General features: G+C 45.8%; 1 long non-coding RNA gene across 1 annotated transcript in view; it reads left to right on the top strand.

The window, feature by feature from the left end:
• LOC140709956 (uncharacterized) overlaps positions 1–18,616 on the top strand; it is a 33,229-nt gene extending 14,613 nt beyond the window's left edge. The window contains exons 2-3 of the long non-coding RNA XR_012090785.1: positions 15,986–16,206; positions 17,675–18,616. This is a non-coding gene — a long non-coding RNA (uncharacterized lncRNA). The remainder of the gene's footprint in view (positions 1–15,985; positions 16,207–17,674) is intronic.
• Positions 18,617–18,886: the final 270 nt, after the last annotated feature.

Below are 18,886 nucleotides of genomic sequence, written 5' to 3'. Positions count from 1 at the left end.
TTTTTCTGTACATAGTTATCATCACAGACTGGTGTATCGGTTATCCATTGCTGTGTAACAAACCACCTCAAAATGCAGTGGCACCAAAGGCTCATGATTCTCCTGAGTGGTTCTTCTGGGCTGGGCTAGGCTGGTCTCAGCTAGGCTCACTCATGTACTTGCAGTCAGTGGGCCCCAGGGGACTCCTTGTGTCGGGTGGTTGCTGGGGTCTCATAGATGACAGGCTAGTGACTGTGCTATGTGTTTTTCAGAAGGCTAGACGAGTCTGTTCTCATAGTGACAAGATGCAGAAGCAGGAGGGGAAGCAGAAGCTGCAAGTCCTCTCAAGGTCCAAGCTTGAAACTTGCACTGTCACTTACAGGCATTTGATTGGTCCAAGCAGATCATGAGGCTAGCCCAGACTCAAGGGTAAAGAAAGATTATTTCTTGATGGAGGAACTACAAAATATTGTGGCCATTTTTGCAATCTATCAGGACTGTGTGAAGATTTTTACCTTTCCATTTTAAAATTTATTATTGTATTATAATTTTTTCCTTATTAATACAAAGGATTCGTGATATTATTTAGATAGTAGATAGACTACAGTTTACTTAGACATCTCCCAATTATTAAACATAAAGATGACTTCCAGTTCTCCCGCACATAAATAAAGCTGCATGGAATAGACAGGTATTTCTGTAATTTTGATTGTTTCCTTGGGATAGACTCCCAGAAGGGGAGTCAATAAGGCATAAAAGGTTTTTGATATTCTAATAAATGAAAATAAATATAGATTTAATAATACATTAAGGCCAAATTGCCCTGCAAAATTACCAGCCACAGAGAGAAAAGGGATTTTCTTTTTTCTTTCTCTTTCTTTCTTTCTTTCTTTCTTTCTTTCTTTCTTTCTTTCTTTCTTTCTTTCTTTTTTTGAGATGAAGTCTTGCTCTGTTGCCTAGGCTGAAGTGCAGTGGTGCAATCTCGGCTTACTGTAACCTCCGCCTCCAGGGCTCAAGCGATTCTCCTGCCCCAGCCTCCCAAGTAGCTGGGACTACAGGCACCCACCACCATGCCCAGCTAATTATTAGTATATTTTAATTTTTTAGTAGAGACAAGGTTTTGCCAGGTTAGCCAGGCTGGTCTCGAATTCTTGACCTCAGGTGATCCGCTCACCTTGGCCTCCTAAAGTGCTGGGATTATCGGCCTGATCCACTGCGCCCAGCTAAGAAGAGGGATTTTCAGCAGCAGCCTGGACTCGAGTATCCTTGCAGGGCCTCCTGGCTTCCCTTGATTCATTTTGCTTTCCTGGTGCCTCATGCCAGGGAGCTGGAATGAGGCACAACTGGGCAGACCCTTCCTTGGGCAAAAGTATTAGTGTCTGTGGTCATTGTTCTCTGACAGTCAATTCTGTGGTACATAACAATTGGTTCAGGTCCCTGCGATCTTCTTGTCCATGCGAGACTGGATGAGAAGTCTTCTGGACCAGTGATGGTAACACCTGTACCCTGAGCTGGGGAGCAGGTGGTATCACAAATGAGCTCCCATCCCAGGCTCACTCTCACAGTCTCCTTCCACAGCTGTGTTACCAGCCCCTGCTCAACCATGTTTCCATGTGATTCTCATGGAAACCTCATGTGATTGGCAATACCAAGATTTGTACCACATCCAGTTAGAGACTAGGGGCTAGAATACCTCTTCCTTCCCTGTTTCCCCTGGGCTTGACCTTTCAACCAGACACTTCTTCCACTTCCTCAAAACTCATGTCTCCTCTTTTACTTCCTCAGTTCCTTGTTTGTCTAAAACACCAGCTAACTGATAAATAATTGCATATATGGTTACTATGTTTTCCTCCTGGAGAACAAGCTTCATTGAAGATTTTCTAAAAATATTTGGCTCTGATATAAGGGAAATTGGGATCACCATGAGCAGTGAGTTGGTGGACGAGAGATTGGGGGTATGTTTATGGAAAATCACAGATCCGTGGGTCTAGAAGTTAAAAGAGGACTGGCCCCTTGAGCAAATAAAGGAGGAGTAAGTTGGAGAGCCTATGTGTATAGCATTTGAGGGCAAGGGCTCTGGAGTTCAACACACTCAGCCTCAAATCACCTACCCATTACTGGTCATGTAAATGTGGCCAAGTTACTTAACCACTCCGTGCCTTGGTTTTCCCATTTCTAAAATGGACATAATAACCCATACAGGGTTATTGTAAGGATTTTGACAAGAAATGGCAGGTAGCAATAATTACACCTATTGCATTTAAAAAGTGGCTCAGGCACAAGAGGTGAGTGGCCTGTTCAAGGCTGCATGGCCTGGAAGACCTTCAGCAGGGGCCAGTAAGCTGGCCCTCATATCCAGGGAAGCTGTTTCTTTCTCCTCCGACATCAACATCCCTCTCTTCTTCCTATGTCGGCCCCAGAAAGTTCATGCCCTCTCCTTCTTAGGTTCCTTCCTCATTCCAAGGCCTGGAGGATCTTTGCACAGAGAGGGATCTGCTTCCTGCCTAGAGCTTGGAGAACCCCAGGCCTTCCGCATTCATGAGGTCCAAGGCCAGGCAGGAGGCCAGGCAGGAGGCAAGGCCATGGGCCCAAATCTGTGCCATGAGCATCAACAGAAGATTCCAAAGCTGGAGACCACAAATAAAAACCCCAAGTGATGTGGGGCCATCAGCTTACTCAGATTCAACCCAGCACCATTCAGCAGCTTTTCAAGACCAAGAAGTCCATACTACTCTCTTGCTTGCAAGATACTCAGCCTATGAAATCCTCAGCTGATGGAGTCCTCAGAGGAGCATGGAACCTTGGGGGTGATTTTGAGGAACTGACACTGGGAAGCAGCCTAGGGTCTGTGGTGCGCATGGTGGGCAGCAACCCTTGCCTGTCCACACCACGGACCAGCTAACCATGGACCAGTTAAGAGTGACGGCTGCTGCTGCTAGTGGGGGAAGCTGCCCTGGTTAAGCATGCCATGGTTAAGGACTCCAGGGCTGGGTCTGTGCCCCATCGTGTTGTGTAACAAGAAAGACAAGGATTGCAGGTGCTTTCCCACAACTAAGGTGGGTGCAGCTGCTGGGAATGGGAGAAACATTTATAGATCTAAAGACGGGCAGGAATTTAGAAAGGTAAGGGTACTATCTGCCTTGGCTGATACTTTTATTTCCTTCTATCCAGAAGTATAACCAAACAAAAAAATCTTTTCTAATGCTATGTAAAGATAGGGAGGTTTAAAATTTTACCAACAATCCCAATCCTTGAACACAAGGACTATCATTATATTTGTGACTGTTGAATATTTTTAAAGACATATTAACACTACAGGGAACTGTATTTCTATAGAATGCACTTTGAAAAGCATTGCCCTACAGTATTTATACATTTCAGAACACATTTTAGGATCTGCCTTGTGTTGCTTCTGTCGTCATTTTACATTTGCTAGTCTTGACTTCTCATCTACCCAACACGCTTCCTGAGGGCAGGGCAAACTTGGACATCGCTGATAGAACAAGTGCCCAATCTGAAAATGTGTCACATTCCTGCTCAGGTTCCAAACGTGTCATAGAGGATTTATGGGTGTAAATTGTACTATTTGATCAAAACACCACCTCATCTTCAGTAGGGTAGTGACAATGACCTTCAACTATGGTGGCATCTTAGGTTTAGGGGTGTCCCTCAAAAAGCATGGGCTTTGTTGAAGCACAGCTTACTTTGCTGTGTGACTTAAGGCAAATAGCTTCATCTCTCTCAACCTCAATTTTCCCACCTGTAACATGGGCAGGATAATAGTTTTTAGCTTCTAGAATAGATTAAGGGAGGTAATATGAGTGGGTCATTTACAGTTGCTCATGAGATAAAATTCAAATGCTAGCTGTTGTCATTTGCCTGTTAATGTTATCTTGAAATCCCCCAGTGGTCAATGGTGGATGGCATTAATTGGAGGAAGGAATTGTTAGATAAAAGATGGTTACTAGATGACAGAAGGAGATTCAAATTATTGACTGGCAGAGAACTGTTTATGGAAGAGTTCTTGGCTCGTGACAGTCTCAGTTAGATAGAGCAGGGCCATTGGAGGGAGACCAGTTGCTTGAATGCAAGCTGTTAATCCCCAGGGAATCTCCAGGGTTCAGCCAGATCCTGGTCTGTAATCTGCTTTCACCACAGGCTGAATGAATGAGCTCATTGTCATGTAATTTAATAGGAACCAGGTGTCTGTGATTTCCGAGACCGTGAGCAGAATCATCCTGCACCCCAAACTATGAATGTGGAAAACACCTCGCAGAAGCACACTTGTCCCTAGCCGTTTTCCATGTCTCAGACAGAGGGGAAATGGTCAAATTCCAAATGCATTCCTGTCCTACTCGGGTGATGAGAGAAAGTAATTGGCATAGTTTGGGTGGGGTGAAGGTGGTTGTTTGGTTTGGGGTATTTGGTATTTCTTATTGGCATAAAGGAAAAATTGTATTTTGAATGCCCCCTGGCTTCTTGAAGAATGCTTTCTCTGCTGTCACTGCAGCCCTTGTCAAACAACAACAACAACAACAAAACCTTAGTTGAAAAGAAAAAAGAAGGCACAGAAAAAGAGCAGCAGAGCAAAGGCTCAGTCAGGAGGTGGGTCTTTTTGCGTGAGTATTTGAAAGAAGAAGGAAAGGTGCTAGAGGGAAAGTCAGGCTGCTCTGGAAACGTTTCAGTCCTGGAACACCTGGGCTCTAAGGGTGTCATCAATAGCACACACTGCCCAGGCACTGCAAAGCGGGCAAGCAGGTGCGGTTTGCCGGTGAGCCGCCCTGGAAGCTGTAGAGGTGGGAGGGGCAGTAGGCGGAGAGGCTCTATTCTAGGGACTCAACAATCAGTGACTGTTCCTCTCCAGACTCTGCCTGAGCTCACATCACACAGACCTAAGAAGCAGATCGGGGATGTGAACACTGGTCTGGCTGATGCTCAAGACTGTGCCATTCCTCTGCCTTCATGCCATCTCCTGAAGTTGAAATCTCAAACTTGGCTGTGTCACCACTGTCTTCCTTGGCTGGGAGTGGGTTCTTAATTTACAAAAATCCATCAGGACACTCCCCCCAGGACCACCTGCCTTCAGGGTCTTGAGACCTCAAAAAGTTGCCCTCAGGGATTAGACCTGGGGTCACAATGTGTGCAATGCGTGTGTGAACTCACCTGTCCATCTGCTCTTAGCAAGTCAACAAGATCAAGTGACTTCTCTGTCCCATGGCTTTGCTCTTGTAACTTGGGGACACACAGTACCCCGTGAGAAAGTTCACAGAGGCAGGGTTGTGCAGTAGTGACACGCACAGGCTCTTGAGGTGGTCTCGGTTCCAACCTACCCCTGCCACCAGGATCACCATGTAAGGTTGGGTGGGTTATGCCCTGTTCCAGAGCTCCAGGCCAAGAAGACAAGGGGGGCCCAGCCCGTGCCCCTCTACTAAGCCATGGTCCCTGGAACTCCACCGACAGCAGGGTGTCTTATGCCAGTTCTACAAAGTATTCACATGGGCGAGGCCTGGCCCTGTGTGCTGCTTAGAGCTCAGGAATGTGGTTGAGGTGCATACCCTCAGTGTGCCTCAATGCCTTTACCTGTCAAAAGGGTAACACAACGCATTTCTCATCTGGGTTGTCATGAGGATCCAAGAGGTTAATACCTAGAAAGAACTTAGATCAGTGCCGAAAGCCTGGTAAATACTCAAAAACAAGTAGCAGGTATCTAAGAGGTTAGCTGTTAGCATCTGACCGGCATTTTTAAGTGCCTGTTTTGCTAAAGGCCAAATTTGAATCCGTAGTGTTTTCTAGCTTTATATGATTTTGTTTTTAGATCCAGTGTAACTATCAGGAATCCTGGGCAAAGCCATCAGAGTGCCATGAACCCCTGCCAGCCATCCCGTCTCGTCAGCCTTCCCTGTGCAGGGCCTCCTGGATCCCCCAGGCAGGGGATCACAGACAGTATTGGTGCACCTGGGTCCCCCACACATGGGATCGCAGACACAGTGCAGGTGCACCTGCATGTTCTTCTTGCACCCTGAAATGGAATAGGAAAGCTGGCTTTTTTTTCTTTTTAAGCTCATCTTCTGTTTTGGACCAATTAAAAGAAAGGCATTTTAAATAGGCCCTGTGGAAAGGGAACTGAAGTTGCTCCCCCAGGCTGGGCTCTGTGCCGGAGGTCAGGGCAGGATTAATAAGGAAGCTATAAATATAAACAATGGCCCATGTCTCTGTGGGCAATGTGCTCTGGTTTGGGAGGAAGGGAGAAAATTAAATTATAATGGGAAAATTTATAAATTACTTGGATCAGGATAAATCGGAAGAAATTAGTGGTGTCTGAATGAATCTCAGTGAATCTGTCAGAAGAATTTTGAGGTTGGCTCAGTGCAGGTGCACAAAGATGCCTGGGAGGATGGTGGAACAGGGCCCCACACAGAGGCAGGTGCAACTCCAGAGTCCTGCCTTCTTACTGCTAGCCATGCCCCCCCAGTGGGCTTCAGGGCTATTCTGGGATGAGAGATGATTGTATTTGTCAGATTTTCTATCAAAGTGAATATAGATGGTCACCCACCCAGTGAATGTGATTTTAGCACCTTCCCTGTTGCACACCCTCCCAGATACTGGAGGTTTAGAGGGAAGCAGAGCCAGCTCTATGTTGCCCTCAAGGAGCACCCAGACATATCATGTGGCCAAGACGATTACATCCAAGCGATGCTAATTGATCGCAGCCTTGCATGGACCTGGCGGGGTGCTAGAGCTCCTTGGGAGCATTTGCTCACTTCTACCTCATGGTACCTCCTCTATCCCTGCTAGGGGTCAAATGTCATTATGATGCCCATTTTACAGGTGAGGAAGCTGAGTCTCAAAGATGTGAGGGGACTGCCACACAGCCAATATGTGGCAGAGTCATGGTTCAAACCCAGGGGTTCGTACCTTCAAAGACCAAATTCTCATCCACTGAGCAGACAAATATTCTGACAGAGGACAGCCAGGGGACAGAGAGAGAGAGAGAGAGAGAGAGATTACATATGCACATGTGTGCACATGTGTATGGCGGTGGCTCTGTGTCAACCTGGAAGGCTTCTTGGAGGTGGTGAGGTCTAGTGGAATCCTAAAAGAAAGGCCTTAAATGCTACACTAAGGAATTTGGATTTTATCAACATTTTTTTTCTTTTTTGAGCAGAATTGAGACATGATTATATCCCCAACAAATCTATATTTAATAAGCAACTCCAAGGTGCCAGACAATCTTCTAGGTGCAGAGAGGGTTGCAGACACTTAATATAAGATGTATTCTCTGCCCTCTCCTAGCTTCGGTCTACTTGGAGAGATGAAATACAGATTTATTTAGAAGATAATAAGTAACAGTGTCAATAAACCAGTGCCGAGCATCAAATAAAAGTCAGAGGGTAGGTGCCATGGAGGTCAGAGGAGGGGGCAGTCAGGGCTCTGGGTTGGTCAAGGAAGGCTCCCAGGGTAGATGGAGAGGGAGAGGTTGGAGGGGTTATGGAAGATTCCAGAAAGGGTGCACTTTAGGGCTGGGGCCTAGTGTTTGGCAGTACAAGTTTCCTCATGCTTAGCAGAGGGCCTGCCCATAGCAGGTGATGGTACCTGCTGGCTGAATGAATAAACGTTGGACCCAATGAAAAGAAAGGACAAATGGTTGAGAGATGAGGCATAACAAAGGGACTGGGGGTTGCAGGGATGTGTGACCACTGAGCCTCTAACCAGCCCACCAATACAGTTTAGTTGACTTGTGGCCCCACCAGGTAGATGAGCTTTCTTGACTTTCCTTTTTTTCAGGTCCTGCAGGCACATCTGTGGGAGAAGCAAGTAGAGTCTATAGGGGAAAAGCAGGAGAAAAAATGGGAGAAGCCTTGGGGGACAGAAGGAGGAAGCCTTGAATGTGAGTCCAACATGTTAGCTTTTTTCCTGCAGGCAGGAGGCAGCCATTGAGGCCTCTGGACATTCAAGTAGCAAGAGGTAAACGATTTGGGGAGATCGATCTGGCCCTCCAAGGGGGAAAGAGGAAAAATGCTATAGGAGAGGGTTTCAGGAAGTGACTCCTGCTATTTAAAATGTGCAAACCCTTTCATCCAGAAATGTGACTTCTGGACATTTGCCCCTAGATTGCGGAACAAATGTGAAGAAACAAAACCAGCAAAATGCCTCCTGGAGGTCCTTGCAGTGCTGTCTTAGATGGAGAAAACTAGAATGCAGCTTCCTCCAGGGGTGCAGTGCACAGTGAGGGAGCTTGCTTTTTCTCTGCTGGCTCTCACCTCAGGGCCTCTGCACCAGATGTTCCCTCTGCCTGAAATGCTTTTCCCTGTCCAGTTGCATGGCTCAATCCTTTTCTTTGCCGAAAAGCCCCCTTCTCAGCAAGACCTTCCCTGATCACCCTATTCAAGTTTTCTTCCATACCCCCAGCCCCTTGTTTACACCACACACCTGCTGCCCCAGGCACCCAGCCCCGTGACTATCTGACAACTCTTCATTTTATCTGTGTATCTTCTATCCCTCTGGAATGGAAATGGCAGTGGCGACTGTTGTCTGTTTTGCACACAGGCTGTATCCTCAGTGCTAAAGCAGTGCTTGGCATAGTAAGTGCTCAGTGAAGATCTGTCGAATGAGTGAATGAAAGAAGGGAGGAAGGAAGGAATGATGGTGGGCAAATCCGTGAGTGTGTGGCCTACACAGGACATTAGCTTGAGCACCAGAGAGCAGACCAGGGCAGGTCCTTGGCTCCTGTGCCAACCTGCATCACAGAGGACTGCGGGGTCTTGGTAGATGAAGTCTGGCCTGGGTCTCTCAGGGCCCTCTGGCTGGGGCCAGGAGGCACAGCTGCAGTGGACACTTTCAAACTCATCACGCCTGGCCTTGGCACTCAATGGGCTCATTTTTTGTCATAATGACACCTTTCTAAACATAGCTATGCAAAATTAAAATGTCACAGTGCAAATGTTGCAGCTGTGTGGTACTAGAAAGAACTCTAGGTCTTGAGTCAGAAGAGGTGGACTCAAATCCCAAATATCTAGCCATCTCTCTCTCCTGGGTGTGGCCTTGCACTTCTCTGAGCTTCAGTTTCTTCATCTGTAAGATGGGGATGGTACTAGTAACTGTCACAGACTGCTGTGAAGGCTGAGGAATTAAGCGTGGTGAGAGATTTTTGGAAGCTGAAAAGCATCACACGTTGGACATGACTTTTATACATAAATATGTAAAAATGGTCTCCTGACTGTGTCCTTGGCTTCCTGGTCTGCCACATGGAATGAGGTCAGGGTCTCCCTCTCAGCACAGACTGGTTTCCTCCACCAGCCAAGCCTCCCCTTGTCACAGTGAGAAGGAGCCATTGACTGACTCAGAACCCACTCACCTCTCTCCTACATGGGGAAATCAACAAACCACAACTATTTATGGATCCTGCATGTTCCCATAGTCTTGTCCAACTGTATCTGCTACCATTCCTGAGTGGAAGTTAAAAAAAAAAAAAAAAAAAAGGCAGCACAAGTTGAAGATGGGAAAGAAGTGACCTAAGGTGACAGTCAATGTAGAAGGCAGATATGTCTCATCCTCACAGCAACTAAGATTAATGGGCATTGACTGTCAGTAGCCCTGCCTTGGGAATAACTCTGAGACTGGCTCCAGAATTCTGTAAATCCAATCAAGAGTGCTGCAATCAGTTAGCAATGTCTGCCTCAGGCAAGGGAGAAGAAACTATGGTCTGTATGTCATATCTAATACTTTTCCTTATATCTAAGATACCCTCTGCTGTGAGACACGCAATCAACCTGATGAAGCTTTTTGGGAAAAAGTCTATTGTTAAATCAAGTTTAACCTAAAGCTGCCTCCTTACATATGTTAAGGTCAGCCTAAAGATTTCTCTGCACATTGTGAACTATAACAAGTAGAGATGTAAACAGACTGTAGCCTACACTTGTGCCAATCAAGGAGTTTTGGCCAATCAAATGTGGCCAACTGTTAGAACCATATTCAAATAAGGCAAATGCTGAGCTATAACCAACCCAGCTGTTTCTGTACCTCACTTCTGTTTTTGTGCATCAGTTTCCTTTTTCTGTCCATAAATCTTTTCCCACCACATGGCTGCACTGGAGTCTCTGAGTCTACCCTGGCTCATGAGGCTGCCCAATTCGAAATCATTCATTGCTCAATTAAACTCTTTCAAATTTAATTCTGCTGAAGTTTTTCTTTTATCATTCTATTAATGCTAGATGTTGATTGTTGAATGAATCCTGGTTTCAGGAACTTACAAAATGTGTGTGTGTGTTTGAAAGAAGGAAATCATTACTTGCTATCCTTTCTCTATCAAAATCTACTTCAGCTTTTCAACTGAAAATTGAATGAGTATTCTTTGGAGTATAAATAAATGTGCTGAATCTACCTGGGCTTTTCCCACTCTGTGGCTTCTTGTTTCTATGTGTTATGCGAAAGGGGAGCTGTAGAGATGGGGAGGAGATTCTTCCAGGTGTTGGGAAGGCTTCCAATGCCCAGCACATAGTAGGTACTCAGCAAATATTTGTTGAATGAATTTTTAATGATGAACTCAGTTTCTGCATAACTTTTCATGATTCATAAATGCTGTTACCTTAGCTAAGTTTAAGTGTAGTATTTTATCTCCTGTTATACATATTCTTCTCTCTTTTTCTCTGAGTAGACACCGTGATAATCAGTCGGGATAACCCACGAGGATATTGTCTCATTGTTTCTGAGTGGGGGGATGGGGCTGATGGAGGAAACCGGGGAGAGGCTTGCCTGCTGATTTCTTCCTGCTTTTGTGTTTGTGTTTGCCGTCTGCCTCTCCCTCACATTTCTCTCAGTGTGTTCCTATCCTTGGATCCCTAATCCTACAGCCCAGGACTTTCTACAACGGCACTACTGACATTTTGGACGGGATAATTCTTTGCTGTGGGGGACTGTCCTGTGTACTGTGACATTTAGCATTATCCCTGGCCTCTATCCACTGGATACCAGAGGCACCCCCCAACCCCAGCCGTGACAACCAAAAACGTCTCAAAACACACTGCCCAGGTGAGAACCACTGCTTAGCCTCCCCAGGGAACATGGCTGGTTCCTTCTTTCTGAACAGTTTCAGAAGGAACATCAAGTACGCAACAAGCCTTCTGACTTCATGGTCCAGACCAGTTTCGGGCCCGCCATCCTATCGACCCTCCAGGCTCGTGTCTCGAAGGGGCTCTCTGATCATTCCCTGGTGTCTCCTTCATTTGTTGTCTGCTCCTCTCCACTGGGCTGTGAGCTCCACAAGGAGTTTTTTGTGTCTTGATTCTCTCTCTATCCCTGGGGCCCAGAAGTGCCTGGCACTCAATAGGTTCTCCAGCGGATGAAGGTGAGGACCAGGTGACTAGGGGAGCCTCCCTGTGGAGGTGATGTCTCCATGCCATGAAATTGCCAGCCCTGGGAAGTGCTGAGGAAGAGCACTCCAGACAGAGGGCACAGCCATTGCACAGCTCTCAGGTAGGAACAGGCTTGCCTTGTGGAAGGCTGCTGGAGAGGAGAGAGAGCGGGATTGAAGAAGGGTGCTCCAAGAGCCAGAAGAGCTAGTCAGAAGGCCACAGCGAGGAGTGCAAACTCAGTTCCAGGAGTGACAAGAAGCCCTCTGGAAACCTCCCAGATGTCCCAAGGTCCACCCCTGGCCCACTCTCACACTCCTCTCTCCTTGTCGCCCAGCCTCACTCTGGGAAGGCTGGGGAGGATTCCTAAATCTGGTCCGAACTCCTGAGGCAGAAGCCAGAGCTGACGTGGCCCCAAGTCATATCTCAGGGTGGGAGAGAGTCGTCCCATCAAGGAAGCAACACTACTAGGGCAGCTCAGCGCTCAGCCACCCCTCTAGTCCTCATGGGCAGGCTCTCAATCCAGAACCACAAACTCCAGGCCCAGGCAGGAAGGCCTGGATCCTCGACTTCCGCCTCCTCCCGGAAGTCAGTTTAAAGAAGTGATGAGGAGGAATGATCATTGAAGAGACTCGTCATTCCTGGTCAAACCATGCTGGAGGTCAGGGGTTTGCTAACTCAGCCTTGTCACAGGGGACTTCCCTTCTGCCTCAATGCTATGACAGAGCTGGTGTTGAAGGTCTTTACGAAAAAGCTACATTTCTGCCTTTAAAATGGAGATCAAGCCACTCAGTATCTCCGGTGTAAGAAGACATTTGGCAATAGTAACAGCTAATTTTTTTTAATACTTACCATAATTCGTTTTACCCATTTCCTGTCTAGAAAAAAAAAAAAAAAGTGCAGCTCACTGTCAGCACTCATTTCTTGGGGCAAACAGGAAATGAGTTAATCCTAACAACAATCCTGTAAGGTGCATACTTTTATTATCATCCCCATTTTACAGATGGGGAAAGTAAGGCAGTGAAGTCTAGTAATTTTCCCAGATTCACTAAAATTTCTAAAATAGGTTTAACAAAGAAATCCACCCATTAACCCTTAAATAGTATCCTCTTTTTAAAATTAATGCTAGAATATGGTGCCATATCTTTTTAATTGAGTATATCTTTTGACCCAGCAATTCCACCACTAGGAACTAAGCCTAAGGAGGTAAAGTATTTAGCTAGAAGGATGCAGTATTATTTAGTATGTGGAACTCAATGAGAATCTCCACTAAGAGGGCTTATTTAAATAAACAGTGATGCCTCCATATAAAAGTAGCTGTTCAAAATGATATCTGTTTGTATGTACCAACATAAAAAGATATCTAAATTATGTATTTTAACAGAAAAGTCCAGAATAATCACATTTTTGTAAGCAGTCATTTTGTCTGAGGACTGGGATTTCCATTGACTTTTAATTTCTTATTTTCACGTGTCTATAGTGTCTAATTTCTCTACAATGAACATGTACTACATTTATAATAAGAAAGAAACTCAATAAAAGTTATTGAATAAAAGAATAAGCAGCCAGAAATCTTTCTCTCCTGGGGAATTAGTGAGCCTCTTCCTCCCTGAGAGTAGAGGCTATGGCTGCTTTGCTGGAACCTTCCATTTGTCCCAAATGCTCCACTCTCTGCCAATGGGAGATGGGGTCTGTATTCACCTGGACCCTTCTGTGTGAGGCCACCTTGGCAGAAGTCACTGCCCCTCCCAAAGCATCTGACTCTGCAAAACCCTCTTGTCATCTGGGTTCTGGTAAACTCCCCACTCCCTGTGTTTTTTTCCAGGTATAGAGATAGTAAAAGCTCTGCTGCCCTGGCCCTGGTTCTAAATGCCCTCTGGTGTTTTCTCTACACTCCACTGACACCTTGATCATGAGTCCTTTTGAGAATGAACTCTCCTTAAATCAGCTGAAGGTAGAGTAGCATCTGCTTCCTGTTGAGGATCTGACGAATACACTTACCTGTATTCTGTAAGACGAATACACTTGCTGTCTCTTCTTTTCCTAAGTCCTAATTTCCTGAAATAAAATGACTCTCCAATTCACCTGTCCACCTTGCCCTTCTCTCCTCATACCCAGTCTTGCCCACTAGACATCTTCTTTTGGACAACCAGGCAGCTTATAAGCCTCCTGATGCCCACCACAGGAGTCTGACTTTGTGCTGCCAAAGCTAAATTCTGTCTTCCGTGAGCACCACTCTTTGACTTTCCACCCACTCCAAACCTGAAAATCACCTTTGTCTGCCCCTCCTTTAATTTTGTACATCTCATCAGTGCCCAAAGCTTCTGAAATCAACCTCAGTAATGTCTCTTTCAAATAACCCCTTCGTGGTCAGGCGCGGTGGCTCATGCCTGTAATCCCAGCATTTGGGGAGGCCGAGGTGGGTGGATCACTTGAAGTCAGGAGTTCAAGACCAGCCTGACCAACATGGAGAAACCCCATCTCTACTAACAATACAAAATGTAGCTGGGCAGGGTCGTGTGCACCTATAATTCCAGCTGTGGGGAGGCTGAGACAGGAGTACTACTTGAACTCAGGAGGTGGAGGTTGCAGAGCTGAGACTGCACCATTGCACTCCAGCCTAGGCTACAAAGTGAGACTCTGTCTCAAAAAGCCAAACAAATAACCCTTTCTCATCATTTCTCCAGCCCCTTCCTCCTCGAGTCCTCCTGACTGGGTCCCACTGGCTCCCTGCTTCCCCCTCAGTCTGTTATGTGTGACTTCTGGGTAAAGGTTCTCAAAATACAATTCGGATCCCATCCAGTCCCCTACTCAGAACTGTGCCCATGGGATCAAAACCAAACTCTGCAACCTTCCATTCAGAGCTTTAAAAGTACTTTTCAGCCTGTCTCACTCCTCACCACTAACAGTCTTCCCTTCAATCAAACTGAAATATTGTATCTACAGAAAGGCCGTCCCACCTCCAAGCCTTTGCTCACACTGGGTCCTCTGCTGGATCACCGTCCCTCCACATTTCCAGGTGTCCCTCAAGACCACTCAGCAGCAGCTACAAGTTCCTTGACCCTGGCTTTCTTGCCCACAAGTAACCAGTTCATCCTTCCCAGTCACATAGCCTCTATTTACGTTTCTTTTCTGGAAGCTATCATTTTTCACGTGCCATTTGAGTGAGTGTCCTGGTTAAGACTATATTTTCCTGGAGAGCAGTAACCTTTCTTATTTGTCTCTCTATCCCATAACCTCAGCAAAAACACAAGGGACAGAACAGGTGCAAAGTCTACGTGGTTACCGAACTAACAGATCTTCCGAAAGTGTAAACGTCATTGTCCAGGTGAATGGAAGAAGAGAGCTGAGACAGAGGGGACAGGCAGAGTCAGTGTCCAGTGCTGACCTCTGAAATAGAAAAACATGGTCAGTCCTTAGGAGGCTGCAGAGGCCAAGACCCCAGAGAGATTTGGAGGTTCCGCAGCAGAGGAGGAGCTGTGGACCATGGCAGGACCCTGATGCCATCAGCAGAGGAGGAAGTAATCAGAGAGATGGAGGAAGGAAGCCAAGGGAAGTCAAGTAAACACCAAGTATTCCCTCCCTGTCCAATGCTGTGACCTGCATAAGCCAGCAATCCCCCAGTGTAGACTCTACCCATGGAAGAAGGAAGAGGATAGAACTCTGGATTTGAATATAATTCTAAAATAACCACATTTACCTGAAAATGACTAGGTTGAGTTTCCCGCTTCAACCAGAAATGGAACTTGGAGTCAGAAATTATGTGGAGTTATAGAAGAAAAAGTCACCATCTTCCATCTCTGAGTCGTGTGATCATTTTAGACATAACATGGTGCACTTACAGTGTACCAAGTGCTTAATATATGTGATCTCATTTCACCAGGGAAACTGTATAATTTATTGCTTTAACTGACAAAGTTCTGAAGGAGGTGCGCTAATAATTGCATTGGGACGCAGGCCTGAGCAGGCCATGATTTATGGCTGTCCTACATCTGACCCTCACAGCATCCATGGGAGAAGGAAGCATGCTTATGCCCACTGACAGCTGGGGAAACCAACACTTGAAGTGATTAAGTCACAAGTCCAAAATAAACGACAGAGCTGCAGTTCAAGCCCAGGTGGTCATTTACCAAAGACCATGCTCTTTCCACTTTGCATGGGACCGTGACTGCTGGCTCTACCCAGCTTCCCAGTGCGACCTTTCTCTGCCCACTGTCTCTCTTTTCTGGCCAACAGAAACACAATGAGACCACATATGTAACATTGCGTTTTTTCGTAGCCACATTGAAAAGAAAAAGGAATCAAGTAAAATCTGTTTTATTATGATATTTTATTCAACCCAATACAGTTGACGCTTGAACAACACAGGTTTGAACTGTGTGGGTCCACTTACACATGGCTTTTCTTCAGCCTCTGCCACCCCTGAGACAGCAGGACCAGCCCCTCCTCTGCCACCCCTGAGACAGCAGGACCAGCCCCTCCTCTGCCACCTCTGAGACAGCAGGACCAGCCCCCTCCTCTTTCACCTCCTCCTCAGCTCACTCTACATGAAAACAAAGAGGATGATGGTCTTTTTGATGCTCCACTTTCACTTAATAAATAGCAAATATATGTTCTCTTCTTTATAATCTATCTTAATAACATTTTCTTTTCTCTAGCTTCATTTACTGTAAGAATACAGCATATTCCCAGCAACTCAGGAAGCTGAGGCAGGAGAATCGCTTGGACCTGGGAGACAGGAGATTGCAGTGAGCTGAGATCGCACCATTGCACTCCAGCCTGGGCAACAAGAGTGAAACTCCGTCTCAAAAAAAAAAAAATACAGTATATAATGTATATAACATATAAAATATGTGTTAATCAACTGTTTATGTAATGAGTAAGTCTTCCAATCAACAGTAGCCTCTTAGGAGTTAAGTTTCTGGGGAATCAAAGGTTATACACAGAATTTAGATGGCATGGTGGTTGACACTTCTTTCTTTTTTTTTCTTTTTTCTTTTTTGAGACGGAGTCTCGCTCCGTCGCCCAGGCTGGAGTGCAGTGGCCGGATCTCAGCTCACTGCAAGCTCCGCCTCCGGTGGTTGACACTTCTAACTCCCACACTGTTCAAGGCTCACTGTATATGCAAAATGTTATTCAAGATGTAATCAATAGAAAATAGTTATTCATGAAATACTGTGTCTTCTTCTTCTCCCTTCAAACCCATTTCTTTGTATTCAGTCTTCGAAGTCAGTGGGTATTTTACCCTTACAGCATATCTCAATTCGGATTACTCACACTCTAAGGACTCAATAGCCACGTATGGCTGGGGTCTGCCAGCTGGACAGCGAGGTCTAGCCCTGATCTGAGCAGGAGCCATTTGATTGGGTTCTTGGTACACTGCCATCTGGTGGACAGACGTTCCTTGCTTGAAAAACCACCTCGAAGGAAAGTGTCAGCATCTAGGAAAATAGCACAGTGGGCCTCAGGATCAGCTCCCCAGAAAGAACTTGGGGTTGGAGGGGTGTTGTTGCTGAAGATGTCCCCAGAGAAGATGTACAGCCATGGAGCAAACTCAAGTCACTTACGACATCGGCAAACCTTGGCCGTGGTGCACTCTTGTTTCCTGGTTGCAAAAGGATTTAGCAGAAAATGGTAACTCTTTTCCAGAAGGCATGTTTAAAGCAGCTCTTTAAAAAGCAGGAGTTTCTTTCACACCCAGTTTCACCTGTGGTTGTGTGAAGGGCTTCTCCCCAGAAATCATGTGGTCTCTCTTTTAATTCATAATAAAAACGTTTCTTCTGTCTTGGCCCATTATGGCTGCTAGAACAAAATATCATAAGCTGACCTTATACACCACAGAAATTTATTTCTCACATTCCTGAAGGCTGGGAAATCCATGATTAAGAGTTGGTGTCTGGTGGGAGTCTGCTTTCTGGTTCACTGACGGCATCTTCTTGCTGTGTCTTCATGGGGGCGTTAGGACAAGGCAGCTCTCTGCAGCCTCTTTTCTAAGGGCACTAGACCTATTTGTGATGGTTCGAGCCTCACAACCTAATAATTTCCCAAGGGCCCCACCTCCCAACACCATCACCTTGGTGATTAGATTTCAATATATGAATTTGGGAGAGGACAGAAACATTGAGACCATAGCGTCTGCCAAGTTGTGTCTTCCTCACTCAAATTGAGTGGGTGTGGTTATTCCAGAATTTCAGTGAACCAAGATGTAGTTTTCCAACGGGAATAGTTGATTAAGATCACTTGATTAGGGTCAATGTTTTTCTGTACTTCCGAATCACTCCCACATTTGAAGGGGAGTTTTAAAAACAATTTTGTGTGAATAAAATGATGCGTCTGCATCACTCCAGGAAGGAGCGTTTGGAGCTGAAATGACTTGGCAGGGAGAAGAATCCATTGGGACATTCAATAACTTGGCATTGAGAGTGTTCTCAGCACCATGCTGTCCTCAGAATACTGTTAGAATTTATATAAACACAGATGTGACTTGTGCCTTTAAGGAGAATACAGTCTTCCCAAGAGAGACATGAAAAACCATCATAGATAAACAGACAAAAACAGCATCAAGGATGTATGTGCACAGGGCAGAATGTAAATTGGATGTAAAACAAAGCATTTGAGGGCAGTGAGAAAGGAACTTCATTCTGGTCTCAGCTCTGCCACCCACAGCTGTGTGACTATGTCTCTGTCACACAGTCTCTCTGGTCTTCAACTTTATCATGTCACACTGAGCAAGAGACAGTCTGGACAATTTATGCTTCTAGAATGAGGAAACAAGAAGAAAAGAAAGCTAGATACCCAAGAACTTCAGTGACTGGCTCAGGAAGAGTTGCTTAGCAGTGAGGGGGCCAGCATGAGCCCAGGGGCAAGAAGCTGGGACTTGGAACAGGAAGGAAAGGTGCTCAGCTGGCTAACCTAGAGGAAAGTTTATGTTTCAGGGATGGTTAGAGATTGTTCTGTTAATAGGCAAAAATTGTTGCCCTAAAGAACCTAGACTCTAAAGGGGTGTTTGACATAATCCAGAATAACAGGTCGCAGAGATTATTTTACAGAATGTTAGTACCTCATGATGTTAATAGATATATAACAAAACAGACCGCTTTGCCACAAGGCTTCTCAGAACTTTTAACATTCTATGATTTTCCCAAAGGGCAGAGAGTATGTAGCATTTCCCAGACTTATTTAACGGTGAGCACCTGTTATCCTGAGGCAGGCGGATTACTTGAGTCCAGGACTTAGAGTCTACCCTGGGCAACATGGCGAAACCCTACCTCTACCAAAAATACAAAAATTAGCTGGGCATGGTGGCACGTGCCTGTGGTCCCAGCTGCTCAGGAGGTTGAGGTGGGAGGATTGCTTGAGCCCAGGAAGTGGAGGCTGCAGTGAGCTGTGATCACACCACTCCACTCCAGCCTAGGCGACAGAGCACGACGCTGTCTCAAACAGACAGACAAAAACCTCACAGAACCTTCACTGCTCTAGTCCTGACTTTTTATAGATAGGGAAACTGAAAAGGCAAGAGGCAAGTCCAAATTTCACAGAGATAGTGGCAGAGCCAAGAC

This window comes from Chlorocebus sabaeus, chromosome 23 (assembly GCF_047675955.1).
Source record: "Chlorocebus sabaeus isolate Y175 chromosome 23, mChlSab1.0.hap1, whole genome shotgun sequence".
Lineage (NCBI taxonomy): Eukaryota > Metazoa > Chordata > Mammalia > Primates > Cercopithecidae > Chlorocebus > Chlorocebus sabaeus.
The sequence above is the reverse complement of the archived record's forward strand: the minus strand, read 5'-3'. Positions and strand labels throughout refer to the sequence as shown.